The following is a 27,283-nucleotide window of genomic DNA, read 5'->3' as shown; positions in this document are numbered from 1 at the left end:
GTTCACGGTTCTGATGGTGGGGGATGGGAGAGTTCAGACTTCTGGAGTTGCTCGCACTTTCAGTAGCTCTTTAGTTGATCTCAGCTGCCTTTCCTTCGGATTTCTTAACTTTGCAAGAAGGATGATGAAGTTGAAAAATCTGTTGTTTGTTCTGCTGCTGCTGCTGCCTCATGTGCAGCTCTGGGCGGGTGCACAGCGCATGGATCACAGGCTGCAAGTGCCTCAGTGAGACTCTGGCTTTTTGCCTCCTTTCTGGTGACCTTGCCCTCTCTGGCTTCTCTACTGTGTCTAAGAATAACCTATACTCCTTCACTTTTTGGAAAGAAGAATGTATTTTGCTCAAATTCCTCCCTAGGCTGGTTTGGCATGGCTTCTATGCCTCCATCTTACCCGGAAGTCTTCTCAAGCTGTTTCTTAACTAAGCACATCAAGAGATTTTATTAAATGTAGGTGACATTTTGCCTATGGCATTTGCAAGAATTTTAGTGTTCTTTGTTTTGAACATTTGGAGTGACATTTGCATATGGAATAAGGTATAGCTCAAAAGTAATTTTTACCTATCTATGGAAAGAATATTTTTAAGCCCTCTTTGTTGAAAATTATACCCCTTTTCATTCAAGTTCATTTGTTTGTCAAAATCTGTTTTGTCAAAATATACTTTCTCCACATGCAAGAATTAGCTCCATAGCTGTCTTTCTATTCTACCCATCTTCTTGCCAGTCCTTAAACAAACATAGCACTGACTGGATCACAGTAGTGTTATCAGAAGTCCTGACATTCAGTAGTGTTACTCTTCCCATTTGTTCTTTTCCAAATTTATTTCTGCTATCCTAGATCTTTTCAATTGTATATGAATTTTATAATCAACTTCTTGTTTTCTAAGGAAAATTTTTCTTGAATTGATTGGTATTGAATACAATTTATAGATCAGATGAGAGAGAATGGACACTCCATATATATATGTGGGGAGGGGTTCCTTCAAAATACACTTTGACTATTATTACTATAAACAGATTTCTTTTTAAATTTATTTATTTATTTATTAGAGGCAGACAGAGGGAGAGGTAGAGGGAGGGAGGGAGGAAGGGAGGAAGGGAGACAGAGAAACAGAGAGAGAGAGAGAATTATAATGGGAATGCTGGGGCCTCTAGCCACTGCAAACAAACTCCAGACAAATGTGCCACCTTGCACATCTGGCTTACATGGAGAATCAAACCTGGGTCTTTAGGCTTTGCAGGCAAGTGCCTCAACCACGAAGATGTATCTCTAGTCCCAGATTTATTTCTTTCTTTTTGCCTGTGTATATGATGTGCATATGGATATGGCATACATATGTGTGTGTGATGGCCTCAGGAAGATATGGAATGTCTTCCTCAGTTACTCTCCACCTTATTTTTCTTCAGTAAACAATGACTTCTTGTTTCATAACACAGAGAATCTGCTTGACATATAAAAAGTTACTGTTTTATTCCATTTCGTTTTTAAAAAAAATTTTTTGTTTATTGTTATTTATTTGAGAGTGACAGACAGAGAGAGAAACAGAGAGAAAGAGAGAACGGGCGTGCCAGGGCTTCTAGCCACTGCGAACAAACTCCAGATGCGTGTGCCCTCTTGTGCATGTAGCTAACGTGGGTCCTGGGGAATCGAGCCTTGAACCGGGGTCCCTAGGCTTCACAGGCAAGTGCTTAACTGCTAAGCCATCTCTCTAGCTCCCATTTCATTTTTTTGACACATGGCCTCACACTAACCTAGAGCTTTCCAATTTGGTTAGGCTAACTAGCCAGTAAGTACCGGAAATTTTCCTGTTTCTGTCGTCTCAGTGCTGGGATTACAGACATATATCACCAGGCCAGGCTTTTAGTTGGATGTAGAGGTCTGAACTCAGGTCCTTGTGCTCATGTGTAAGCACTTTACTCACTGCACCATGTCCCTGCTTGTTTTTTTTCTTTTTATTAGTATTATTATGGTATATTCCTCTAACATTTCACTTTAAAAATATTTGGGTTTTTATATTTAGAATGTTATAATATCATGTATATGATTCTTTAAAAAATATTTTATTTATTTATTTGAGAGAGAGAGAGGAAGAGGCAGAGAGAGAGAGAGAATGGGCATGTCAGGGCTTCCAGCCACTGCAAACGAACTTTTGATGCATGCACCCCTTGTGCATCTGGCTTACATGAGTCCTGGGAAATCTAATCAGAGTCCTTAGGCTTTGCAGGCAAGCACCTTAACTACTAAGCCATTTCCCCAGCCTGATTCTTGTCCTGTTTTTGTAAGTGTGTGTGTAGTATGTGTTGTGTGGTGGAGGCATATAAGTGTGCAGTGCATGTTCCCTATATGCACCTATAGAGAAGAGGATGGTGACCTTCCCTATTGCTTTTCCATTTGTTTCCTTGAGATGGAGTCCTTAGTGAACCTTGAGCTGCCATTTTTTTTTTTTTAATTTTTATTAACATTTTCCATGATTATAAAATATATCCCATGGTAATTCCCTCCCTCCCCACCCCCACACTTTCCCGTTTGAAATCCCATTCTCAATCATATTACCTCCCCATTACAATCATTGTAATTACATATATACAATATCAACCTATTAAGTATCCTCCTCCCTTCCTTTCTCCACCCTTTATGTCTCCTTTTCAACTTACTGGCCTCTGCTACTAAGTATTTTCATTCTCACACAGAAGCCCAGTCATCTGTAGCTAGGATCCCCATATGAGGGAGAACATGTGGCGCTTGGCTTTCTGGGCCTGGGTTACCTGACTTAGTATAATACTTTCCAGGTCCATCCATTTATCTGCAAATTTCATAACTTCATTTTTCTTTACCGCTGAGTAGAACTCCATTGTATAAATGTACCACATCTTCATTATCCACTCATCTGTTGAGGGACATCTAGGCTGGTTCCATTTCCCAGCTATTATAAATTGAGCAGCAATAAACATGGTTGAGCATGTACTTCTAAGGAAATGAGATGAATCCTTTGGATATATGCCTAGGAGTGCTATAGCTGGGTCATATGGTAGATCAATCTCTAGCTGCTTTAGGAACCTCCACACTGTTTTCCACAATGGCTGGACCAGATTGCATTCCCACCAGCAGTGCAGAAGGGTTCCTTTTTTTCCACATCCCCGCCAACATTTATGATCATTTGTTTTCATGATGGTGGCCAATCTGACAGGAGTGAGATGGAATCTCAATGTAGTTTTAATCTGCATTTCCCTGATGACTAGTGACGTAGAACATTTTTTTAGGTGCTTATATGCCATTCGTATTTCTTCCTTTGAGAACTCTCTATTTAGCTCCTTAGCCCATTTTTTGATTGGCCTGTTTGATTCCTTATTAGTTAACTTTTTGAGTTCTTTGTATATCCTAGATATTAATCCTTTATCAGATATATAGCTGGCGAAGATTTTTTCCCATTCTGTAAGTTGCCTCTTTGCTTTTTTCACTGTGTCCTTTGCGGTGCAAAATCTTTGTAATTTCATTAGGTCCCAGTGGTTAATCTGTGGTTTTATTGCCTGAGCAATTGGGGTTGTATTTAGAAAGTCTTTGCCAAGACCAATATGTTGGAGGGTTTCCCCTACTTTTTCCTCTAGCAGTTTCAAAGTTTCTGGTCTGATGTTAAGGTCTTTAATCCATTTGGACTTAATTCTTGTGCATGGCGAGAGAGAAGAATCTATTTTCATCCTTCTGCAGATATTTATCCAGTTTTCAAAACACCATTTGCTGAAGAGGCTGTCTCTTCTCCAATGAGTATTTTTGGCATTTTTATCGAATATCAGGTGGCTATAGCTACTTGGGCTTACATCTGGGTCCTCTATTCTGTTCCACTGATCTACATGTCTGTTTTTGTGCCAGTACCATGCTGTTTTTGTTACTATGGCTCTGTAGTATAGGTTAAAATCAGGTATGGTGATACCACCAGCCTCTTTTTTGTTGCTCAGTATTATTTTAGATATTCGAGGTTTTTTATGATTCCAAATGAATTTTTGGATTGTTTTTTCTATTTCCATGAAGAAAGCCTTTGGAATTTTGATAGGGATTGCATTAAATGTGTAGATTGCTTTAGGTAAGATTGCCATTTTCACGATATTGATTCTTCCAAGCCAGGAACAAGGGATGTTTCTCCACTTTCTAGTGTCTTCTGCAATTTCTCGCTTGAGTGTCTTAAAGTTCTCATTGTGTAGATTCTTTACTTCCTTAGTTAGGTTTATTCCAAGGTATTTTATTTTTTTTGATGCAATTGTGAATGGGAGTGATTCTCTGATTTCATCCTCTGTGTGTTTGTTGTTAGCATATATGAAGGCTACTGATTTCTGTGTATTTATTTTGTATCCTGCTACATTGCTGTAGGTTTTGATTAGCTCTAACAGCTTGCTAGTAGAGTCTTTAGGGTCCTTTATGTATAGAATCATGTCATCTGCAAATAATGATAACTTGATTTCTTCCTTTCCAATTTGTATCCCTTTTATGTGTGTCTCTTGCCTTATTGCTATGGCTAAGACTTCCAAAACTATATTAAATAGAAGTGGAGACAGTGGACACCCTTGTCTTGTTCCTGATTTTAGTGGAAAAGCTTCCAGTTTTTCCCCATTTAGTAATATGTTGGCTGTAGGCTTGTCATAAATAGCCTTTATTATATTGAGATATGTTCCTTCTATTCCCAGTCTCTGTAGGACTTTTATCATGAAGGGATGTTGGATTTTGTCAAATGCTTTCTCTGCATCTAATGAGATGATCATGTGGTTTTTGTCCTTCAACCCATTTATGTAATGTATTACATTTATAGATTTGCGTATGTTGAACCATCCCTGCATCTCTGGGATAAAGCCTACTTGGTCAGGGTGAATGATCTTTTTGATATACTCTTGTATTCTGTTTGCCAATATTTTGTTGAGAATTTTTGCATCTATGTTCATGAGGGAGATTGGTCTGTAATTTTCTTTTTTTGTTCTATCTTTGCCTGGTTTTGGTATCAGGGTGATGCTGGCCTCATAGAAGGAGTTTGGTAGGATTCCTTCTTTTTCTATTTCCTGGAAAAGCTTAAGAAGCAATGGTGTTAGCTCTTCCTTAAAAGTCTGGTAAAATTCAGCAGTGAATCCATCCGGGCCTGGGCTTTTTTTAGTTGGGAGATTATTGATAACTGCTCGGATCTCCATGTTTGTTATAGGTCTATTTAAGTGATTAATCTCATTTTGATTTAATTTAGGTAGGTCATATAGATCAAGGAAATCATCCATTTCTTTCAGATTTTCATACTTTGTGGAGTATATGCTTTTATAGTATGTCCCTATAATTTTTTGAATTTCTCTGGAATCTGTTGTGATGTTACCTTGTTCATCTCTGATTTTATTAATTTGTGTCTCTTCTCTCTTTCTTTTGGTCAGATTTGCTAAGGGTTTATCAATCTTGTTTATCCTTTCAAAGAACCAACTCTTTGTTTCATTAATTCTTTGGATTGTTCTTTTTGTTTCTATTTCATTAATTTCTGCCCTAATCTTTATTATTTCTTCCCGTCTACTACTTTTTGGTTTGCCTTGTTCTTCTTTTTCCAAGGCTTTAAGGCGAAGCATTAGGTCGTTTACTTGCGACCTTTCTAATTTCTTAATATAGGCACTTAGGGCTATAAATTTACCTCTTAGAACTGCCTTCATTGTGTCCCAGAGATTTTGGTATGTTGTGTTCTCATTATCATTTGACTCTATAAATTTTTTGATTTCCTTTTTGATTTCTTCATTGACCCACTCATCATTTAGTAGTGTATTGTTTAGCTTCCATGATTTTGTGTATGCTCTATAGCCTTTCTTGCTACTGATTTGTAGTTTAATTCCATTGTGGTCAGATAGAATGCAAGGAATTATTTCAATTTTCCTGAATTTGTTAAGATTTGCTTTGTGTCCTAATATATGGTCTATTTTAGAGAATGTTCCATGTGCTGCTGAAAAGAATGTATATTCTGCAGCCTTTGGATGAAATGTCCTGTATATATCTGTTAGGTCCATATCTTCTATGACCTCATTTAGTCCAGATGCCTCTCTGTTTATTCTTTCCCTGGATGACCTGTCAATTGATGAGAGTGGGGTGTTAAAGTCACCCACCACCACCGTGTTTGGTGTTATCTGTGACCTTAGTTCTAATAGTGTTTGTTTGACGAATTTGGGAGCCCCCATGTTAGGTGCATATATGTTTAGGATTGTAATGTCCTCCTGTTGGAGTGTGCCCTTAATCAATATAAAGTGACCTTCCTTATCTTTTTTGACTAACTTCGGACTAAAGTCCACCCTGTCTGATATTAGGATAGCAACCCCTGCTTGTTTTCTAGGCCCATTTGCTTGAAACACCGTCTTCCAACCTTTCACCCTAAGATAATGTCTATCCTTTGTAGAAAGGTGAGTTTCTTGAAGACAACAAATTGTAGGATCCTGCTTTTTAACCCAGTCTGCAAATCTATGTCTTTTCGTTGGGGCATTGAGACCGTTGATATTAAGAGATATTATTGAAAGGTGTGTATTTATGTTTGCCATTTTTGTGTGTGTGTGTGTGTGTGTTACTGGTTCTACCTGTGCTCTCTTCTGTTAACTGGTATTTGAGTATGGCTGGTTTTTTCTAGGTTCCTTATATGTGTGCTTTTCCTTTTGTTCAGCATGGAGGATTCTATCAAGTATTTTCTGTAGAGCTGGTTTTGTCTTCAGATATTCCTTTAACCTGCTTTTGTCATGGAATGTCTTTATTTCTCCATCTATTTGGATGGATAACTTTGCAGGATAAAGTAACCTTGGTTGACAGTTGTTATCTTTCAGAACTTGGAATATATCACTCCAGGCCCTTCTGGCTTTAAAAGTTTGTGTTGAATAATCTGCTGTAATCCTGATGGGCTTGCTTTTGTAGGTAACTTGATTTTTCTCTCTAACTGCTTTCAATATTTTTTCTTTGGTTTGTGTGTTTGGAAGTTTGAGTATAATGTGGCGAGGAGAGTTTCTTTCTGGGTTTTGTCTGGCTGGGGTTCTAAAGGCTTCCTGTATCTGTATTGGCACCTCTTTCCCAATTTGGGGAAAATTTTCCTCTATGATTTTGTTGAAGATGCCTACTATGCCTCTGGAGTGGAATTCTTCTCCTTCTACTATGCCCTGAATTCTTATATTGGATCTTTTCATAGTGTCCCGAATATCTTGAAATTCCCACTCATACTTTTCTATAAGTTTGTCTTTCTCTTTGTTGGACTGCATTAGGTCTGCCACCTGATCTTCTAGCTTAGATATTCTGTCCTCTCCTTCATCCATCCTACTGGTGAGATTTTCTACAGAGTTTTTTATTTCATTAACTGTGTTCTTCATTGCTAGTAATTCTGACTGGTTTTTCTTTATTATTTCTATTTCTCTATTTATGTCTTGTATTGCCTTCTTTATTTCATTAAATTGGTGTCCTGCCTCTTCTTTGATTCCTTTGATTTCCTCTTTGATTTCCTCTTTGATTTCTTCTTTGATTGTTTTCATGTGTTCTTTGACCTCTTTGAACATATTTATAATTATTCTTTTGAACTCTTTCTCAGGCATTTCCTCTAACTCTTTCTCACTGGAGGACATTTCTGATGCATTAATACTTTTAGGTGGATTTATATCGTCTTGCTTTTTAGTGTTTCTTGTGTTATAATGTATATATTTTTGCATCTTGGATTAAGTTAATGCTTGGATTTTCTAGCTAGCTGTGTATTCTTAGCTGTATCAATTGATTTGGTGTAAAATATTTTCAGGGTAGGACCTTAAGGTATTAGGTGTGGCTCTTAAGACTCTCAGAGTATCTACAAAGATGTTCTTAGGGGTTGAGTTTCCCTGCTATAGGAGTATTCAAGCAGGCTGAGTGGAATAATATACTGGTAGATTCTAAAATTTAGCTAAACACTGTACCCATTCCATCAAAAACAGCCCCGAGTATGTATGCAAGAGTAGTTATTATAATGACCAGATCCTCTATCAACAAAGAGGTTTAGATTTCTGGTCTGTTGAGGTATCCAAATCAGCTTGTGACCAGGTGAGACCCTTCCCTGGTGCAATCCCAGTTACCTTGGGTGATTGTGGTCTCAGTCAAGTTGCTGCCTGGGTCGTCGGGCTGCTGTTCTGATTTCTGGAGCTGGGCACTTGCTTTTCCTACGGGGCAAACTGAGCCGCTGCCGCCGCCTCTGCAGCTGTTGTAGATGCCACCGCCGGAGCCCCCACCACTGCTGAAGCTGCCGTTGTCGTGTCCACCGCTGCTGCTCACCCCGAAGCCGCTGCTCTCCTGGGTCCGCTGCTGCTGGGGCCACTGGTACCGGTGCTGGAGCCGCTGAAGTTGCTGCCAAATTCTGCTCCTGCTTGGGTCCCGCCGTCAGCCCATGTTGGCGTGGCCGGGTCCCGGGCTGCTGCTGTGTTCACTGGAGCTGGGTTCAGGCGGCAGGGGAGGGGAGGGAGCCGCGGCTGTTCTGGTTGTATCGTGTGCTTTTACCTCGCAGTCTGCTCCTCCCTCCGTTGCTTGCTGCCACTCTCCCCTCACGTTTCCCGAGTTGCGGAGAGCGCGGTGTGAGGGGAAAATCCCGCACCTGGCTTGTCCTGCGGCTCGAGCCGAGAGTCCGGCGGTTTTCTGCCGCTCCGCGGTTGCGGCGGGTAGCTGAGCCGCCCCGGAGCCGCTGTTCCCGCCTGTGCAGGCTCTGGATGCTGTATAACTCTTCCACTTCTCCGCTGCCGCCTCAACTTCCTATACACCTCACTTTTTAGTAAAAGTGTGTATTTTGCTGAGTTTTTTTTGGTCTTCCCCCCCAAGGCTGTTTTGGCGTGGTACCTACGCCGCCATCTTAACCGGAAGTCGAGCTGCCATTTTTGGTCAGACTGGCTGACTAGTGAGCCCCAGCGATTTTCTGTTGGTTCTCCAGTTCTGGGCATGTGTAAACACATCCAGCTATTTAATGAGTGCTGGAGAATCAAACTCAGGGTGAATCAGGCCCTTATGCTTTTGTGTCAAGTGCTCCTTTACTCTGACATGTCTTCCCAGCCTGATTTCACACTTCTACCTCATCTTCCTATTAGTTGAGAACATTTAGAGTACATGGAACAAGAGTTATTGTTATGAATGTACTTAAATTTACCATTTACTTTGTTACTTGTTCATTGTTTGCACCACCTTTGGGGATAACTGGGCATACTTAACGATCTTATTTTACTTTACTTCATTTCCTGCACTATATATCATCTTCCCATCTTCCCCTCATCTTTATTTCTGTATCTTTCTTCTTTGTCTTTGCTTTATTTAGGACTCACATGTCTCCTACTTGTCACAGTGTACCCTTAGTAATGTCAAGCATGTTCATGTGTAGGGCAAGATGTAAAGGTGAGCTTGCATTTCTTCCCTCTGCTTTTTATTGTTCAATTGTAGATAAATTCCATTTTACATTGTGATTGCTTTTACTTTAAATGCTCGATTGTCTTTCAATAAATGAGTTTTTAACTCATATATTTCCCACTTTTAGGACTATTCACTATTCTGTTTTTGAAGAAACTTTCATCGTGTATCATGTTTCTTGTTTCTTGTATTGCGGATTTGGAAGTGAAGGAATTATTTTGTAGTCTGAAAATACATTTATTCTTTCTTCACTTTGAAAGATATTTTTCCTTGATAAAGAGTTAAAAACTGATTTCTTAAGTTAATATTGTAAAGATATTTTCTTATCTTCTGGGTTCTGTCATTGCTGATGAGGTTTGCTAGGAATTTTGTTTCTCTTTACCTAAAGTGTCTTTTATCTTTTGAAGTTTCTTTCTCTTTATGAAATATTTTTATCTAGTTATTCATTTATGAGAGGTGAAGAGAGAGAGAGAGAGAAAGAGAGGGAGAGGGAGAGAGAATATGTTTGTGCACTAGGGCCCCAGCCACCACAGATGAATTCTAGACATATGTGCTGTTGCTATTCCTACTTTGTACATCTGGCTTTACATGGGTACTAGGGAACTGAACCTGGGCTATCAGGCTTTGCAGACAAGTGCCTTTAACCATTTTGCCATCTTTCTAGTCTCATCTTTGACAGTTTCTATTGTTTTTCCTTTCACTGATTTGAAATAATTTGACCTATATATATGTTAGTCCTGGCTCTATGAATTTATACTTGTCATAAAATTTGGAAACATTTTGGACATTATTTCTTCATATATTTTTGTCTGCCCTTGTTTTCCATTACTGGAAACTCAATTACAAGTTTATTTGATGGCTTGTAGTTGTCTAACATATTGTCAGTGCCCCGTTTTTTGTTTTGGGTTGTTTTTTCTCTACTAATTTGTCCAGTGTCAGCTGTCTTTTCTTCTACAAGCCCAAGCTGCTCTCAATTTGGAGCACTGCAATTTTTATTTATAGAAGTTCGATTTGTGACTTTTAGTTTTTTCTTTCCTAATTTTGCTACATTCTAACTTTTTCTTGAAAATATGAATCATGTATCTATCTCTATCTATGTATCTATCATCTATTTATATTCCAATCATATATCTATCATTGTCTGTCATCTATCTGTCTGTCTGTCTGTATGTCTGTCTATCTATCTATCTATCTATCTATCTATCTATCTATCCATCCATCCATCCATCCATCTAATCTATCTATCATCTATTTTTTTTGAGACAAGTTCCCATATAAGTTAGGCTGCCCTCAGCCTTGATATATAGCTGAGGATGACCTTGAACTCCTGATTTTTCTGCCTCAAGCACCCAGGCAGTAGGCTTATAGATGTGTTCCACCATGCCTGACCATTCCTTCTTAACATACTTCTCTGTGTTCTGTCCACCTGCAGATGTATGCTCTCTCCCCCATCCCTGTATAATCTGGGATGTGTCCTTCACTGGCTCAAGTAGGGCTTTCAAGCACTATGAGGACTAACCAAGTGGGAACTAGTTTCCCTTTTAGTTCCAGCATGGTATTCTGATATACTGTGATGACAGCAGCCTGTGATGTCTTTAGCAATAGGGTCTTATTTTTTAGCTCTGGCAGATAATCAAGTGTTTTGTCAATGGCCTACATTATTTGGTGGCAGGGGATGGGTCGGCCTGGCCAAGAGCTCACTGTAAGGGCTAACTCAATTCTGGGCCTGGGATTAACTGTTCAGAACCCATGATGACTTTAATGTTAAGCTTTTAACACTTTGTATAGGGGTTTTTATCCAGACTATCCTCACCCCCTTTGGTGGTTGTATCTAGTAAAATGGTATCCCAAAGGAAGGTCTATGAACTTCAAATCTGCTTTCTATTTCTATGTTTTCACCTATTTTAAGTATTTCATACAGGTAGAATTACACAATACATGATCCTTTGTATTTTGTTACTTGCATCTCGCATATTGTTGCAAGTGTATCCATGCTGTAGTGTTTACGAGCACCTCATTCTTTTGGATATGTATTATGTCTTATGGATGTACACATATTTATCCACTAATCAATTGATGATCAGTTATTTCTACCCTTCAGAGGCTATGATAATGATGCTATGAATATTCATACTACATTTTGTAAATTTTCTTCAAAGTAAAGTACCTAAACATAGGACTACTGAGTCACATGGCAACTCTTAATTGAACTTATTGAGCAATACTAAAATGTTCTGTAAAGTAGCTATGTCATTTTACATTTCTGTTATTGATAGGTTCAAATTTCTCTAGACTGTCTGCTTATTTCCCATATCCCCCTAAGATTATAGTCATTTTAGTTTGGGTGAAATGGTTCTTATTGTGGTTTGAATGTATATTTCCTTAAAGATTAATAGTGTTCAACACCTTTTATTTGGTTTAGTGGATATTTATATACCCATGCACTTGTTTTTCAATGCATATATTAAGATATACTTTGAAATGTGTTTTACACACACACATACATGTGTGCATGTGTGTGTGCAAGACACACTTGGCTTGCTAGTTAGCTGTCTTTGAAACCTAATGCTGAGTATTCAGGGAGTCAAGACAAATGTGAAGAAAGGTTAATTGCACAACTTTCATTATAAGAATGGTAAAAACTAATCAGCAAGTTGGTAGAAAGAAAATGTTTCCCAACAAGAAATTCTTGTGTGTGTATATATGACATGTGTACATATGTATGTGTGTTCATGTGTGTTAGTGAAGGTGTGGGTATGTGTGTGTGTATATGTGTGTGTGCCATGGTGCACATGTGGAGTCCAGAGGACAACTTTGGTGTCAGTCATCACACTCCACATTGTTTGAGGCAGAGTCTCTCATTGTTCATGTTGTTCACTGCTGTGTTTATAATGCTATCTGGCCTTGGAGCTTCCAAGTACTTGTCCTGTCTCTACCTTCCTTCTTCCCCAAGGTACATTGGGATTACACTACAGCTTCAGGCTTTATGCAAGGTCTGCAAACCAACCATATAATTAAATTTATGTGGTAAATGTTTTATCCTCTGAGCCATTTCCAAGTCCCTCCAATGGGAATTTCTAGAAGATATTCCTCATATTGTGTTGTTTATATTGATTTTCCCTAGGCCCTAGTGGTCACATAGTGAGTACATTTTATGGGTCTCCAAACAGATATGCTCTTGAGGAAGTTCTTGCCTGCTTCTGAGACTTGACCTCATGTCTCTCTTTCTTCTCAGAGTTTCAGACTTTGTTAGCACCTCCTAGTCTTATGATTCTCTAGTAACACAGAAAATGTAGGTAAGCAGGCACTAAAAATGACAATACTCTGATGGGAATCAATTTAATTAAGCTTAAATATTTGAAAATTTTGTTATCAGAAAATTTGAATTTAGAATTTCCAACATTTAACTTAAAGGAATTTTTTCTTTGTTTTCTTCTTGGTGTTTACTTTAAAAAAACTATTATGATTAACAACATATTTTGTATAGATGCATCATGTATCGGTACCCTCTTTTCCATCCTCCCTGCCCCCATTCCCCTGGGCATCCTCCTAAGTGGGGTTGCAGGTATTCCCTATGGGGTTGTGGGTTATATATTGTGGGGAGAGAATGCTTCTGGGCATGATATCTCACCCTGTGGCTCTTACAATCTTTTAAGAGTTGTGAGTTCTTAGGAGTCTCTGGACCTCTGCTTTGGTAAGTTGTGAGTATCCTCAGGGTCTGTCTCCTTCACCCTGGTACTGAATATCAGGTTCAGCATGGAAGCAGCACTCTTGATAGTCTCCCCAGTTCCTCTGTGGTTTCAGCTGTGGCATGGTTGAAGTGCAAGTGGTAGTTTACTTCCTCAGGACTGACTACCTTCTGCAAAAGAAAAAACAGATCCTCCAACACAGAGTGAAGTCAGCATAGTTTAAATGAGATAAGCATTGTTAATTTAGGGAGAATTTGATGTATGTAACCCCTCTTTTAGCCAAAAAGTTGTGAGAGATTGACATTGGAGAGCATAATCTTTGTCTCCATAAGATTCTTTTTTTTTTTTTTTTCTTTTTTTCTTTTTCAAGGTAGGGTCTCATGCTGGTCCAGGCTGACCTGGAATTAACTATGTAGTCTCAGGGTGGCCTCGAACTCTCAGTGATCCTCCTACCTCCACCTCCTGAGTGCTGGGATTAAAGGCGTGAGCCATCACCATATGATTCTGATCTGGTTCCCAATTCCAGATATGGGTTCCTTTATGCTGAGTGGATCTCTTAACCAATCAGAAAGCTATTAGTTATCCACCAAGGCTGTGTTCCACTGCCGCACTGGTGTGTACATCCTGTCAGGGTGTTTGCTTCTGAGTAGCTTAGACCTCTGGTTGCTCAGACTGTTGGCCACTTTTCCTCAGTAGCTCATGTAGCACTTTGCAGCACTTGACAGTCTGGGGACTGGCTCTCTTGTAGATTCCAGCTAGGTCTCTCCATGCTTTGTGTCAGCAGCACAAGATACCTTCACCAATAGGGTCTTACCTTTGCTTCAGGCAGCTAATCAAGCCCTTTGACAGAAACCTGTCTTGTTTGGGGGTGGGGGACCTTGTTGGTCTCTCCAATCAGCAGCTCACTGTGGGTAGCAACCGATTTCTGGTACTGGGAGTTACAGACCGGGGTGGGGGGGGTGGGGGGGGTGGGGGGGGAAAGCTTAGGCTTCATCCCACCCTCTCCAGGGCCCTTATTTCCAGGTGCTCCCCCTTACTCCTTTTGAGGGTTATATATTTTAGTTTATCTCCAAGGATGAAGGTTTCTATGGTACCAGTTCATTTTGGATTTAGCTTTGTGCTTTCTTTTCCCCATCCTCTTCTTCCCCTTCCCCCAAACCCTTTCATCCTTATTGTCTGGGACAGAACTGCCTACCATGTATGTCAGTAACTTAAGCTGGTTCAGGTTAGGAACAGCAGATAAGTGAGACCATGTGGCATTTGACTTTCTGTGATTGTGTGAGTTTGCCGTTTCAAGTCTTTCCAAGTTTCTATGAATTTTATTATATTGTTTTTTCTTACTGCTGAGTAGAATACCATTGTGTAAATTGTAAATTTACCACAACTTCATTATCCATTCATCTAATGATCAGCACCTGGGTTGATTCCAATTCTTAGCTATAATGAATTGAGAAGCTACAAACATGATTGAGTAAATATTGCTGTAGTGAAGCATGGGGCATTTAGGATAAATACCTAGTAAGGGAAGAACTGGGTCTGTTGGTAGCTCTATGTTCATTCTTTTCAGGAATCTCCATATTGATTTCCATAGTGGTTTTACAAGTTTATGTTCCTACCAACAGTGGATGAGGGTTCCTCTTCCCCACATCCTCACCAACTTTTGTTGTTAGATTTTTTAATGACTGCTATCCTTCCTGCAGTAAGGTGGAATCTCATAGTTGTTTTAATTTGCATTTCCCTAATGGTTAGGATGTTGAACATTTTCTTAAGTGTGTCTTAGCCAGTTTTAATTTTTCCTCTGAGAACTCCCTATTCAGTTCTCTGCCCCTTATTTGGAGTGGGTTGTTTGATTTTTTAATTTTAATTTAATTTAACTTTTTTTTTTTTATTGTTTCAAGATGTCTCACTCTAGCCCAGGTGGACCTGGAATTCGTTCTGTATTCTCAGGGTGGCCTCAAACTCTCAGTGATTCTCCTACCTCTGCCTCCTGAGTGCTGGGATTAAAGGCATGCACTACCACATGCGGCTGCTTGATTTTTTTATTGTTTAGTTTTTAAAATTCTTTGTAGATTCTAGATATGAGGTTTCTGTCAGTGGTATAGCTGGCAAAGATTTTCTCCCATTTAGTGGGTAAAGTGTTGGCTCTGCTTAAAGTATGTTTGTCTGTGCAAAAGCTTTTGAGCTTCATTAGATCCCATTGATTGAGTGATTGTTTAATTTCCTAGGCTAATTTTTTTTTTTTTTTTTTTAGGAAGTCTTTCACCAGTCTTATATCATGGAGAGTTCTTCCTATTTTTTTTTTTTTTTTCTAGCAGCAGAAAATTTTAGGTCTTACATTGAGGCCTTTAATCGATTTGGGCTTGATTTTTGTGTGTGGTGAGATGAGTGTGTCTAGTTTCATTTTTCTATATATGGTTATACAATATGTCCAGCACCAGTTCTTGAAGATACTGCCTTTTCTCCAATCTACTTCATTTGAACCTTCATCAAAGATCAAATACCTGTAGTTTCTTGACCTATGGTCCTGGTCTTCAATTATGTTCCATTGGTCTATACTTTTGTTTTTATGCCAGTACCATGTTGTTATGTTGTTTTTGTTACTATGGCTTCTTAATATAGGTTTCAATTGTGTATAGTGACACCTTCAAAGGTCTTTCTTTTGCTGATGATATGTTAGGAGACCTGAGGCCTACTGCCATTCCATGTGACCTTTTTTGTTTTCTTTTGGTTTTCTGAGGTAGGGTCTCACTGTAGCTCAGGCCGACCAGGAATTCATTATGTAGTCTCAGGGTGGCCTTGAACTCATGGTGATCCTCCTACCTCTGCCTCCTGAGTGCTGGGATTAAAGGTGTGTGCCACCATGCCTGGCTCTATGTGACTTTTGAGATCATTTTTTCAATCTTTGTGAAGAATGATGCTTGTATTTTTTTGTTATTGCATTAAATCTGAATGTCACTTTTGTTAGATTGCCATTTTCACAATATTAATTCTACTTATCCAGGAGCATGGGAGGTCTTTCTAACTTCTCAAGTCCTCATGACTTCTTTCCTGAGCTTTTTTATGTTTTCATTATACAGGTCTTTCACAACCTTTGTTAGAGTTATTCCAAGGTTTTTAATTTTTTTTTTTATTGCTGTTGAAAATAGGATAGCCTCTCTGATTTCTTTCTCTGTATATTTGTCCTTTGCTAGAAAAGCTACTGATTTTTGTATATTTATTTGTATCCTGCCACTTTACTGAAGGAATTCACCCCTTTAGATGTTTTGAGATGGAGACTATCAGGTCACTTATGTATAGGATCATGTCATCTGCAAATAGGACTAACTTTCTTTCTTCCTTTCCAATTTATATCCCTTTTATTTCTTTCTTTTGTCTTTTTGCTTGAGCTAGGACTTCTAGTACTATGTTGAAGAGCAGTGGTGAGAATAGGCTCCTCTATCTTGTTCCCTATCTTAATGAGAACTTCTCGAATCTTTCCCAATAAGTATTTTTTGAGCTTTTAGGTGCTTTATATATACCCTTTAATATAAACCCTCCATGTCTATTCTCTTGAGAGTTTTGATCATGAAATGGTGTTCTAGGCCTTCTCTGCATCAGTTGAGGTGGGCATGTGGTTCTTATGATTAAGTTTATTTTTGTGGTGTATAACATTGGCTGATTTCCATGTGTTGAACCATCCCTGCATCCCTGGGATAAAAGCCTACTTGATCAAGATGGATAATGCTTTTGATATGTTGTTGAATTTGGTTTGTGAGGATTTTGTTCAGGATCTTTGCAATTAAATTCATCAGGGAAATAGGCCTATAGTTTTCTTTTCTTGTATCTCCATCTGGTTTTGGTATTAAGCTGAGGCTACCTTCATAAAAGGAGTTGGAGAGGATTACCTACTCTCTGATTATGTGAAATAGTTTTTGAAAAACTGGTTTCAGTTCTTCAATGAAGGTTTGATAGAATTGGGCTGAGAGGCCTCCCAGTCCTGGACTTCTGGTTTTAGTAGGTGGTATGTGGTGAAGCATTCATTAATTTCTTCCAGATCATCCAATTTTTTGGAGTAGAGGTTTTGGAAGTATGTCCTGATGATTTGTCCAATTTCATTAATGTCTTTTTTGACCTCTTCATTTTTATTTCTGATTTTGTTAATTTGAAGATTCTCTTTTTTTTCACTTGAACAAATTGGCTAAGCATTTATCAATATAGTTTATTTTTTCAAAGAATCAGGTCTTCCTTTCATCAATTTTCTTAATTGTTTTCTAAGTTTCCAATTCATTAATTTCAGCTTTTATCTTACTTATTTCATTCCATCTGAAGTTCTTAGGGTTGGTTCTTCCTGATTTTCCCAGACCTCTAGGTAGATGGTTAAGTAATTAATTTGAGATCTTTCTGTTATGAAGGCACTTAGCACTAGGAATTGTCTCCTTAGGACTGCCTTCACTGTGTTCCATATTTGGTAAACTATGTTTTTATTATCATTCAATACTAGAAATTTTAGAGTTACTTATTTGATTTCTTCTACTACCCATTGATTGTTTAAAAGTGTTGTTCAGTTTCCAGGAGCTGGTGGAATTCTTGATGTGCCAGATTTTTTTTTGTATTGTGGCCTATCCATCTTGGGTAAACATTTCATTCTGTTGAGGGGGGAAGCAACTATTTCATTCTGTTGAGGGGGGAAGCAACTATTTGTCCTTGTAGGATCTTCAGTTTATGTTCTGTTTTAAATATTATATTTTTATTTATTCATTTATTTGACAGAGAAGGAAAGAGAGAGAGAGAGAAAAAATGGGTGCCCAGGGTCTCCAGCTGCTGCAAATGAACTCCAGACTCTTGTGCCCCCTTGTGCATCTGACTAATGTGAGTCCTGGGAAATTAAACCTGGGTCCTTTGGCTTTGCAGGCAAATGCTTTAACTGCTAAGCCATCCCTCCAGCCCAATGTTCTGTTTCAATTTTTTAAAACTTTTATTTATTACAGACATAGAGAGGGAGGAGAGAGAGAGAGAGGGAGAGAGAGAGAGAGAGAGAGGGAGGGAGGGAGAGAGAGAATGGGCAGGCCAGGGCCACTAGCCACTGGAAATGAAATCCAGGCACATGTGCCACATTGTGCATCTGGCTTACATGGGATGAAGAAAATTAAACCTTGGTCCTTAGACTTCACAGGCAAGTGTCTTAACAGCTAAGCCATATTTCCAGCTTTAGTGTTCTGTTTTAAATGTGAACTGGATTGGTGCACAGTGTGGTTATAACCACATATATGGAGATTATGGTGACTGCAGGTACATCAAAGTTACTGGGGAAGTTGAAGGTGGGAAACGGGGAGCTGTGACCTACTCACTCTAAGCCAGATGCACAGGGGGCACATGCATTTGGAGGTCGCTTGCAGTGGCTGGAGGCCCTGGTGTACCCATTCTCTCTCTCTACTGCTTATTTCTGTATCTCTCACTTTCAAATAAAATAAATAAAATAAAATGTTAAAAGAATATATGAGAATAATCATGGGTATTTGTAATCTCAGCTCAGGGAAAACAGAAACAGGTAAATCCCTGGAGTTTACAGGCAAGATAGTTTAACCTAATTGGTGAGCTCCAGGCTAATGAGACTCAAAGCAACAACAAAAAAAGAACAACGATATGAGTGACAGCAATAGACACTTGTGGTGGTTTGATCAGGTGTCCCCCATAAACTTAATTGTTCTGAATGCTAGGTTCCCAGCTGATGGAGATTTGGGAATTAACACCTCCAGGAGGTAGTATGTTATTGGGAGTGGGCTAATGGCTGTTATAGACAGCTCCCCCTTTTTAGTGTTTTGCACATTCTCCTTTTGCTGATGTCCACCTAATTTTGGCCAGGGGGTGATGTCCACCCTCTGCTCATGCCATCATTTCCCCCTGCCCGCCTGGAGCTTCCCCTCAATTCTGTAGGCCAAAATAACCCCCACCCCCAAAAGCTGCTCTGGGTCAAATAATTTCTGCCAAGAATGTAAACCCAACTGCAACAACACCAAAATCAAAGGGACAGTAATCTTGAACAAGAAAAAGTCAACTACCTATATTTATAAATCCAATGAAAATATTCTTTCTAATGGAGGGGGAAACCAAGCTTTTTATTCAATAATATCTAAAAAATTATTTATGAGTCAGACAAAAATTCCTGAAACTGATGGAAAATTATACCACATAAATCTCCATACAGAAAGTAGAGAATAAAGAGTCCACAAAAGTAAATATGTAAATAAATTTGAAATGTTCTTTTGGTTAGTATCTTAAAGTGCTTAACTAGGTATAAGTAGGTTAAAACATCAATAGTAAGTCATTGTGGCAAAGCCTATGCAGAGAAAATACATAATACAAAAGAACATAAAAGAGGAATGAATGAAAATATATAGTTGCAAGGCTTTTTGACATTCATTTAAAAGTATAATTTTACTTTGAAGGTTAACTGCAATAACTTAAAGTTGTATGTTCTAATAAATAGGCAGCCAGAAAAATAAATCAAAACGACAGGTAACCTAAAAAAATCAATACACAGTTGTTCTGGACAAAGTAGAGTAATAACATAGAATTCCCCTTCTCATCAGAAGCAGTGGGAAAAACCAAAGCTGGGAGTTGATGGTGACAATTGTCAGACAAGCAGCCTGAACAATTCACAAGAGCATCACCGAGGGAGAGAAGACAATGGAAGAGGCCCATGATTGCTAAGGGTTTCCTGCCTACCTTGCTGGAGGATGCTCTCTGGAGGTGCTTGTCTCTTTGGAAGACAAGGCAGAGCTGTGAGTCTGGAGAGCACAGAGAACTGCAAAGAGAAAGGACTGCCACAGAGCACTCTGGGGAAATCTAAGAGGCTGATTAGCTGGTCCTGGTGAGGAGACTATGAGCGATAGAAGAAGAATGATTCCGAAAGGGTAGAGAAAAAAAAAAATCTCAGAGACTATCAAGCTGTAAAGCGTTCATGTTCCCACCAGCCGGAGTAGGAAATCTCAGTATATAGCTTTTGTAGAATGCTTAGATTTTACCTGATAGCCACAGGGATGTTAAGTCACACTGGTAACTTTTTAGGAAGTTGAAGATAGCCCAGAATAATGTGGCTCTGGATCTGCAACATTCCAGCTCTTCACAGTCACTGACATTCTAACAATTAAGCTTTGTAGAAGTTTTAACACATTGTTTTCCTCATAGGACTTTCAGTTCACCTATGTGTGTGCCCCGAGACTGAATGCTGCTCTGGCTCAGAGTGCTAAAGATTAAAAGCATGACTTAAAGATAAATTTGTTGCCAAACAATTACACCTGAAAATGAGGCAAAGTAATATTTTTAAAATTAATGAATCACCATCTCCCAACAAGGTGAAATTCAGTGCTTTCTACCCAATTAAAAATGCCAGATGGATTTATTTTTTAATAAATGTATTAAAGATTTAATGCTTTCAAAAATGCCACCACCGCCCAGCCACTGGGGGGCAGAGAGAAATGTGCCACTGCACACACTGCTGTGAGTCAGGGCCCAGCGGCGACGACTGTGCCCTTCTGAATGTGCCCACCACATACCCAGCCTACCCTATGCCAGGTGGCCTGTCTGGGACCTGGACAGAGACTTTGAACTGCTGTGCTGAAGAGGTTCTGTGCCCGGCTCCTCTTCCCGTGTTATTTTCACTTCTCCCATGGACCTGTGCCCGTGTTCTCAGTCCCTGTAGTCAGCCCTGGTCTGCAGACTGACCCTGCCTCTGCCGCTGATCTGCGTGGCGCTCCCCTCCCTGGTGCCTCAGGCTTCCAGCAGAGGCTCCAAGCCGCTGCCCAGCCCTTCCCATTTCATCTTCTAAGCTCGCTCGTTTTGAATTCGGGTTGTCCACTGGCCTACCCTGCTTTGCTCTGCCTCACAGGGGCAAGATGCCAGATACTTCTATACCAGTCGTCAGGGCCAAGAAGCCAAGCCTGTCACTGTAAAATAATCGTCCTCTCTCAGGGTAGTCACTAGGAGAGAGAACTCGGAGGCTCGCTTTGTGTGTATGTGAACATCTGAACCAGGCTATTACCTTAGCCCTTTTGTTAGGCACCAACCCTATCAGAGCCAACTTCTTCCTCAGACAAGTGGAAAAGCACCAGTCAATCCCAGTTCTTAATCCCTTCGGCGGATCTTCAGTCCCGAGGCTGCCAACAATATGACTGTTGGTGTCCCTTGGCCCAGGTGACTGTAGTGGACGGCACAGTTCTAAGTAGCTTAGGCGCTCTGGCCTACCCTGGACTTGGAGCATAGTCCTGATGTCTGAGAGAGTTGCTTGTTTGGAAAGTGACAAGAGGTTGGGTACCCCCCACCACACCTCAGGACATCTGAGCCAAGACCAGGAAAGAGTAGAGGAAGTTCTGAGCCCCAGGAAGCCTTGCCTCACAGGTGTACCTGTCACTCAGAGTCACAGCAGCAGGTAAGAATTGCTCTTCCCTTTCTCCCTGGATGGGACGTGCCAGCTCAGTCATGGTAACTGCTTGCAAGAGATTAAAGAGCAAGAAGTCACCCCATGCCAGGACCATTGCATTCACTAGCCCAATACTGCCAAGACCGGCTGTGGATGCTCTCAGGAGCTAGGAGGTGACACTCCTTCCCTGCCCTGGCACCTCTGCCAGTCCTGTGCTGCAGGCAGATATGTGCAGCAAGTGGGATGGGAAGATGGCAGTCCAACCCTGCCTTTCTGCTTGAGACATGTGGCCTGGATGATCCCTTAGGCCTCTGTAGTGGTTCAGTCCCTTGGGAAACACCATGGTTCCAATCCGAAAGGTGCTACCTCACATTTTTCCATCCTGGCCTAAGCAGAATCTAAAAATGATTTCTCTGTTCTTACCACCACTGCTGCTGCTTTTGGTCTCTTGTTTTAATTTTTTTTAACCCCTTTATCCTTTTTAAAAAATTTTTATCCTTTTGCTAATAGAGGGAGAGAGAGAATAAATGAGCGCACTAAGGCTTCTTGCCACTGCCAATGAACTCCAGACATATGCGCAATTTTGTGGATCTGTTTTTACATTAAACCCATGGCTGTCAGACTTTGCAAGCAAGTACCTTTAACCACTGAGACTTCTCTCCAGCCCCCTTTATTCTTATTTTATTTATTATTTTATTTTTTTGAGGCAAGGTCTCATGCATTCCAGGCTGGCCTCAGATTCACTATGTAGCCAAGGATAACCTTGAATTCCTGATCCTTCTACCTCCACTTCCCTAGTGCTGGGATTATGGGCATGGACCACGGCACTGGTCTTATGCAGTGCTGGGGACTGAATCCAGGGTTTCCTGCGTGCTAGGCAAGGATTACAACTGAGCTATATTCCCAGCCCCTTTTCATTTTTCTGAGTCAGGGTCTCACAGAGCTCAGGCTGAGTCATGTAGCTCATGCTGATCTTGAACTCCTGATCCTTCAGCCTCCACTTGAGTGCTGGTAGTACAGGTTTAGGCCACCACACCTGGCTTCCTGTATATTAAGGGAGCCCTCCATTTATGTCCACAAATGGTCATCCAGAGGACTTGAGTACATGAATCCTTATGAATCTTCATGCCTTCCATTCCCTCCTTACTGTAAGAAGTGGCAATATAACAGAAACAGAACTGGACTTGCGTTTTCCCCAGCTAGACCTTTAAAGATTGTTTTTCTCAGCTATCCACTTCCCCATCCAGACTTTGGGTCTTTGTCTACTTCAGCAGAGTGTGGACAGGAGGCCTCCTGACTCCTCGTGCCTCAGCTTCCTTCTTCCTTCCGGCTTCTTTCATTTTCTTGGGCAGTATTCCCACTCTTGCCTCACGTCCTTTTAAAAGATGTGTGTAGGGACTAGCCAGTGCATCCACAACCCCACAGGGATCACTGGCCACCCCGCTGAGGAGGGCGCGTAGAAGAGGCATTCCTGGTGTTTGTCCCGGAGTAAGGTGTCGGACAGCAACGCAAAGCTTGGTATCAGATAGTCTGTAACTGAGGGGCTCACGGCTGCGCTCTAGCCGGATAGTGCGCAGCCGGAATAGGAGCTGGCCTCATTAGGGAAAGCACACCTCTTACGGGTCCAGGTAAAAAGTCCAAGTAGTAGGTAACTAAGGGACTTCAAGAGCACATCCGGGAATTGTTTATAAAGGCTAATCATAAAAGCTGGGCGTGGTGGCACACACCTTTAATCCCAGTACTCGGGAGGCAAAAGTAGGAGGATCACCATGAGTTCAAGGCCGCCTTGAAATTGATTACATAGTGAATTCCAGGTCAGCCTGAGCTAGAATAAGACCCTACCTTGAAAAAAAAAAAAAAAAACACCAAAAAAAACAAAACAAACCTCGAAAAAAAAAAAAAAGGCTAATTCAATCATGGAAGTATTGAATTTATCCTATCTAAGGAAAGATTAGGAGTTGCCAATTCTACCTGTATAGGTGGCAAAGTGATGCCTTGCCAAAACAGATGTTATGTCAGCTAGAGAGGAAAACAATAGAGTGTATATGGAGACAGCATATATAAGATCATGCAGTGTATCTACTGCTGGGGTTCAGCACTGCATCAGTAAGACAGGTGTGGAGTGGTTTTGTTAAAAGTTCAAATTTGAGGGCTGGAGAGATGGCTTAGCGGTTAAGCGCTTGCCTGTGAAGCCTAAGGACCCCGGTTCGAGGCTCGGTTCCCCAGGTCCCACGTTAGCCAGATGCACAAGGGGGCGCATGCCTCTGGAGTTTGTTTGCAGAGGCTGGAAGCCCTGGCGCGCCCATTCTCTCTTTCTCCCTCTATCTGTCTTTCTATCTGTGTCTGTCACTCTCAAATAAATAAATAAAAAATGAACAAAAAATAGTAAAAAAAAAAGTTCAAATTTGAGCCTGGGTGTGATGGCACAAGCCTTTAATCACAGAACTCAGGAGGCAGAGGTAGGAAAAATCGCCATGAGTTTGAGGCCACCCTGAGACTACCCAGTGACTTCCAGGTTACTCTGGGCTAGAGTGAGACCCAACCTCAAAAAACAAAACAAACAAACAAACAAAAAGAACCTGGGCATGGTGGCACACGCATTTAGTCCCAGCACTTGGGAGGCAGTGGTAGGAGTATGGCGGTGAGTTCAAGTCCACCCTGAGACTACAGAATGAAATTCAGGTCAGTCTGGGCTAGAGTAAAACCCTACCTCAAAAAACAAACAAAAAGTTCAACTGTGAGTCCCAAGGGGATTGGGGTGGGGGAGGGGAACATAAAAGTATAACGATAAGAATGTGACCAATTTGCAATATGTTCACATATTAAAGTTCTCAATTAAAAAAAAAAAAGAGATGTGTGTAAAGTTAAAGGAACCCTTGGCCAATGCACCTACTTTTTCCCCCTTAAGGTCAGAGACTGGGATTGGCTTTGGTAAGGATGGGCCAATGGATTTCCAGTTTCCTAAATCTGGAGAATAAAGAAGCTGGAAATTTTGATATATTAGTCAGTAAGGAAAACTAGAAATAAGCTGGGCATTTTGATCCCAGCACTCGGGAGGCAGAGGTAGGAAGATTGCCGTGAGTTCAAGGCCTCCCTGAGACTACATAGTGAATTCCAGGTCAGCCTGGGCCACAGTGAGATCCTACTTTGAAAAAATAGAAAACTAGAAATGAATCTACTGGGCTAGACAGACCTGGAGTGTTGAGGGATGGGAATGAAAATGCAAACTCAGCAGCGAACATTCAGTATCACTGTACGAAATCCTTGAAATAAATTTTTTTTTTTGAAAAAACCTTAATGAATAACCATCTCCCAACAAGGTGAAATTCAGTGCTTTCTACTCAATTAAAAATGCCAGATGGATTTATTTTTAATAAATGTATTAAAGATTTAATACTTTCAAAAATGCCAAATGAAGAAGTTAGAAACTATAGGTTATAATGGTAGAGAAAAATATCAGAGAAAGACCTTGAAATAACACGTATAATTGAATTTATAGACAGGGGCATTAAAAAAAGTTAGTGTAAATGAAAATAACTCTAAAAACTGAGCTAGACATTAGAATATACATTCTCCAAAACAAGACACAGATGTTTATATGTATGTAAAGGGACAGCATGTTCATTTAGTCATAACTATTTAGCTATTTAGTCCTGGTTTCCATGTTCTGCAGTGATGTTATTTATTGGGTATCTTTGTTTCATTGCTGTCAAAAGATATCTTCAGTCTTTCTAGAAAGGAAACTATAAGAAAATGTAGAACACTGTATGAAACGTATATCAAGTATTAATCTAAAATGCTTGGAAAAGTTTTGAAAAGATAGATGAAAATTGAATAATTTGTAAGACTAAAGGATTGAGGAGATAGAGAGGAGAGACTAATGACAGAAAAAAAGCTGCAGTTGATGGTAGGTCAGCACATAGGGAGACAGTGTGCAGGTCTATAATGGTTTGTGAGTTATGAAAAATTATTTAATTTTTGGAACTTCTCACCTCCATAGAATAGGACTACCTTACACTCTGGTTAGGCAAAGCACTATACAACCTGCTAAGTCCCACTCCACATAACAGACTGGGTAGTGCTGGTGCAGGCCCAGCAAGAAGATGAGACCCACTGTTTACCTATTTCCCCTCAGCTGACAGTGACTTCAGCCTGGAGGCCAGTTTTCAGGGTCATAGCACTTGGGAGATGGCTTTGGAGGGGCACCTACTCTTTAGGCTCCACACAGGCAGAGCCCTGTGTTGGTCTCCAAGGGATGAGTTTTTTCTCCTATCTCCGTAAGAAGGGTGTCCTGCCATTTTGGCTCTGTCATCTTCTGCTCTGTTCTCAAGTATAATTCTCCCTATTTTGCTTTTTGCACAAGGTCTCATGTATTTCAGGCTGGCTTCAGACTCACTTTGTACCTGAGGGTGACCTTGAACTTCTCATCCTCCTGACTCCATCTTCCAATTTGTGGAGTTAAAAATGTGTCACCACTGCTGATTTATGCAGTGCTAGAAGTAGAACTCAGAGGCCCATGCATCTGCGGCAAGCTCTTTACCAGCTGAGCTACATTTCCCATACCTTATTTCAGGTGTAAATCTCAATCAGCCAGATCTCAGAATCCTGCTTGAGCTCTCTATGTTCAGAACAGTTCTTCTTATAGTCAATGAATTGATATGTCTTCATTCCTGAATTCCCACATGACAGTCCTCAGTGGTGTACCCTTTTTGGAGACAGAGAATGAAGGGTTCTGAGTAAAAACCTAAGATGAAGGAAAGTGAACTTGCAATACATGTTTAAAAGTTTATTTCATTCAAATATGCAAAGTACCTAGCATAAGATGAGTAGTATTGCCCTTGCGGACCTTGCTTTGATGAATAGCCAAGTATAAGCCATTAATTAACATGATGACTGTGGTTAAAACAATTAAGCGACTTAAGTACCTGCTCCCTCTCCTCCTGTTTACATTATTAATTTACCTGACTGACACTTCAAAGAATACAGGTGCACATCACACCTCTATCTTAAATTACATTCAGTGGTTGCAAATTAAAACTGAAAATGTTTCCCTTATTATGGTAATATCATATGCTTGTGTTTTGGAATGTGCAAAGTACTTTATTGCATAATGACCTCATTTTGTCTTCCTAATAACCTTATGAGGTGAGCTGTAAAGTTTTATCTGTGTTTCTCAGATGAGGAAATGGGGATTCTGAGGCACAAAATTACTGATCTAAGGCCACATAGCCAGAAACCAGTCTATAATAGAACATTTCTGTAATAGAATGGTGGATAACTTCATATTTTACCCAAGGATTATTATATCTTAGCAAAACACTAAATTTTGGTTCTAAGCATATGGCTTTAGCAAGCCATTGGCATCTGCAAGGTTCACATTCGCTTGTGGGATAGAGGTGGAGACGAGCTCTCTTACAGCAAGCACTGCTGGTTGAACTAGGACTTCTCAGCCTACCAGGAGGGTTGTAAGGAATTACTGTTCTGCAGAAGAGGATGGTGAGGTGCTCAGATGGACATTTGCAAAGGCCTTTCCCTGCTCTACTATTGTTTTTGGCATGTGTACATGCATGGTGGTGTGTATGGTCATATGTATATGGGTGCATGTGTGTATGTGGGTGTATATGCACATGTGTGTATATGTGTATGGAGGACTGAGGTCCGTGTCAACTGTCTTCCTTGATTGCTCTCCATCTTTATTTCTGAGACTGGGTCTTTCCTTGAACTTGGAGCTCATCAATTCAGCTAGACTAGCTGGGCAGTAAGCCTCAGGGATCTATTTTCTCTCCGTTTTCAGGGCCAGAACAAGAAGAGCACACCACCA

The sequence above is a fragment of the Jaculus jaculus genome, chromosome 5, assembly GCF_020740685.1.
Source record: "Jaculus jaculus isolate mJacJac1 chromosome 5, mJacJac1.mat.Y.cur, whole genome shotgun sequence".
NCBI lineage: Eukaryota > Metazoa > Chordata > Mammalia > Rodentia > Dipodidae > Jaculus > Jaculus jaculus.
Note: the sequence above shows the minus strand (reverse complement) of the source record.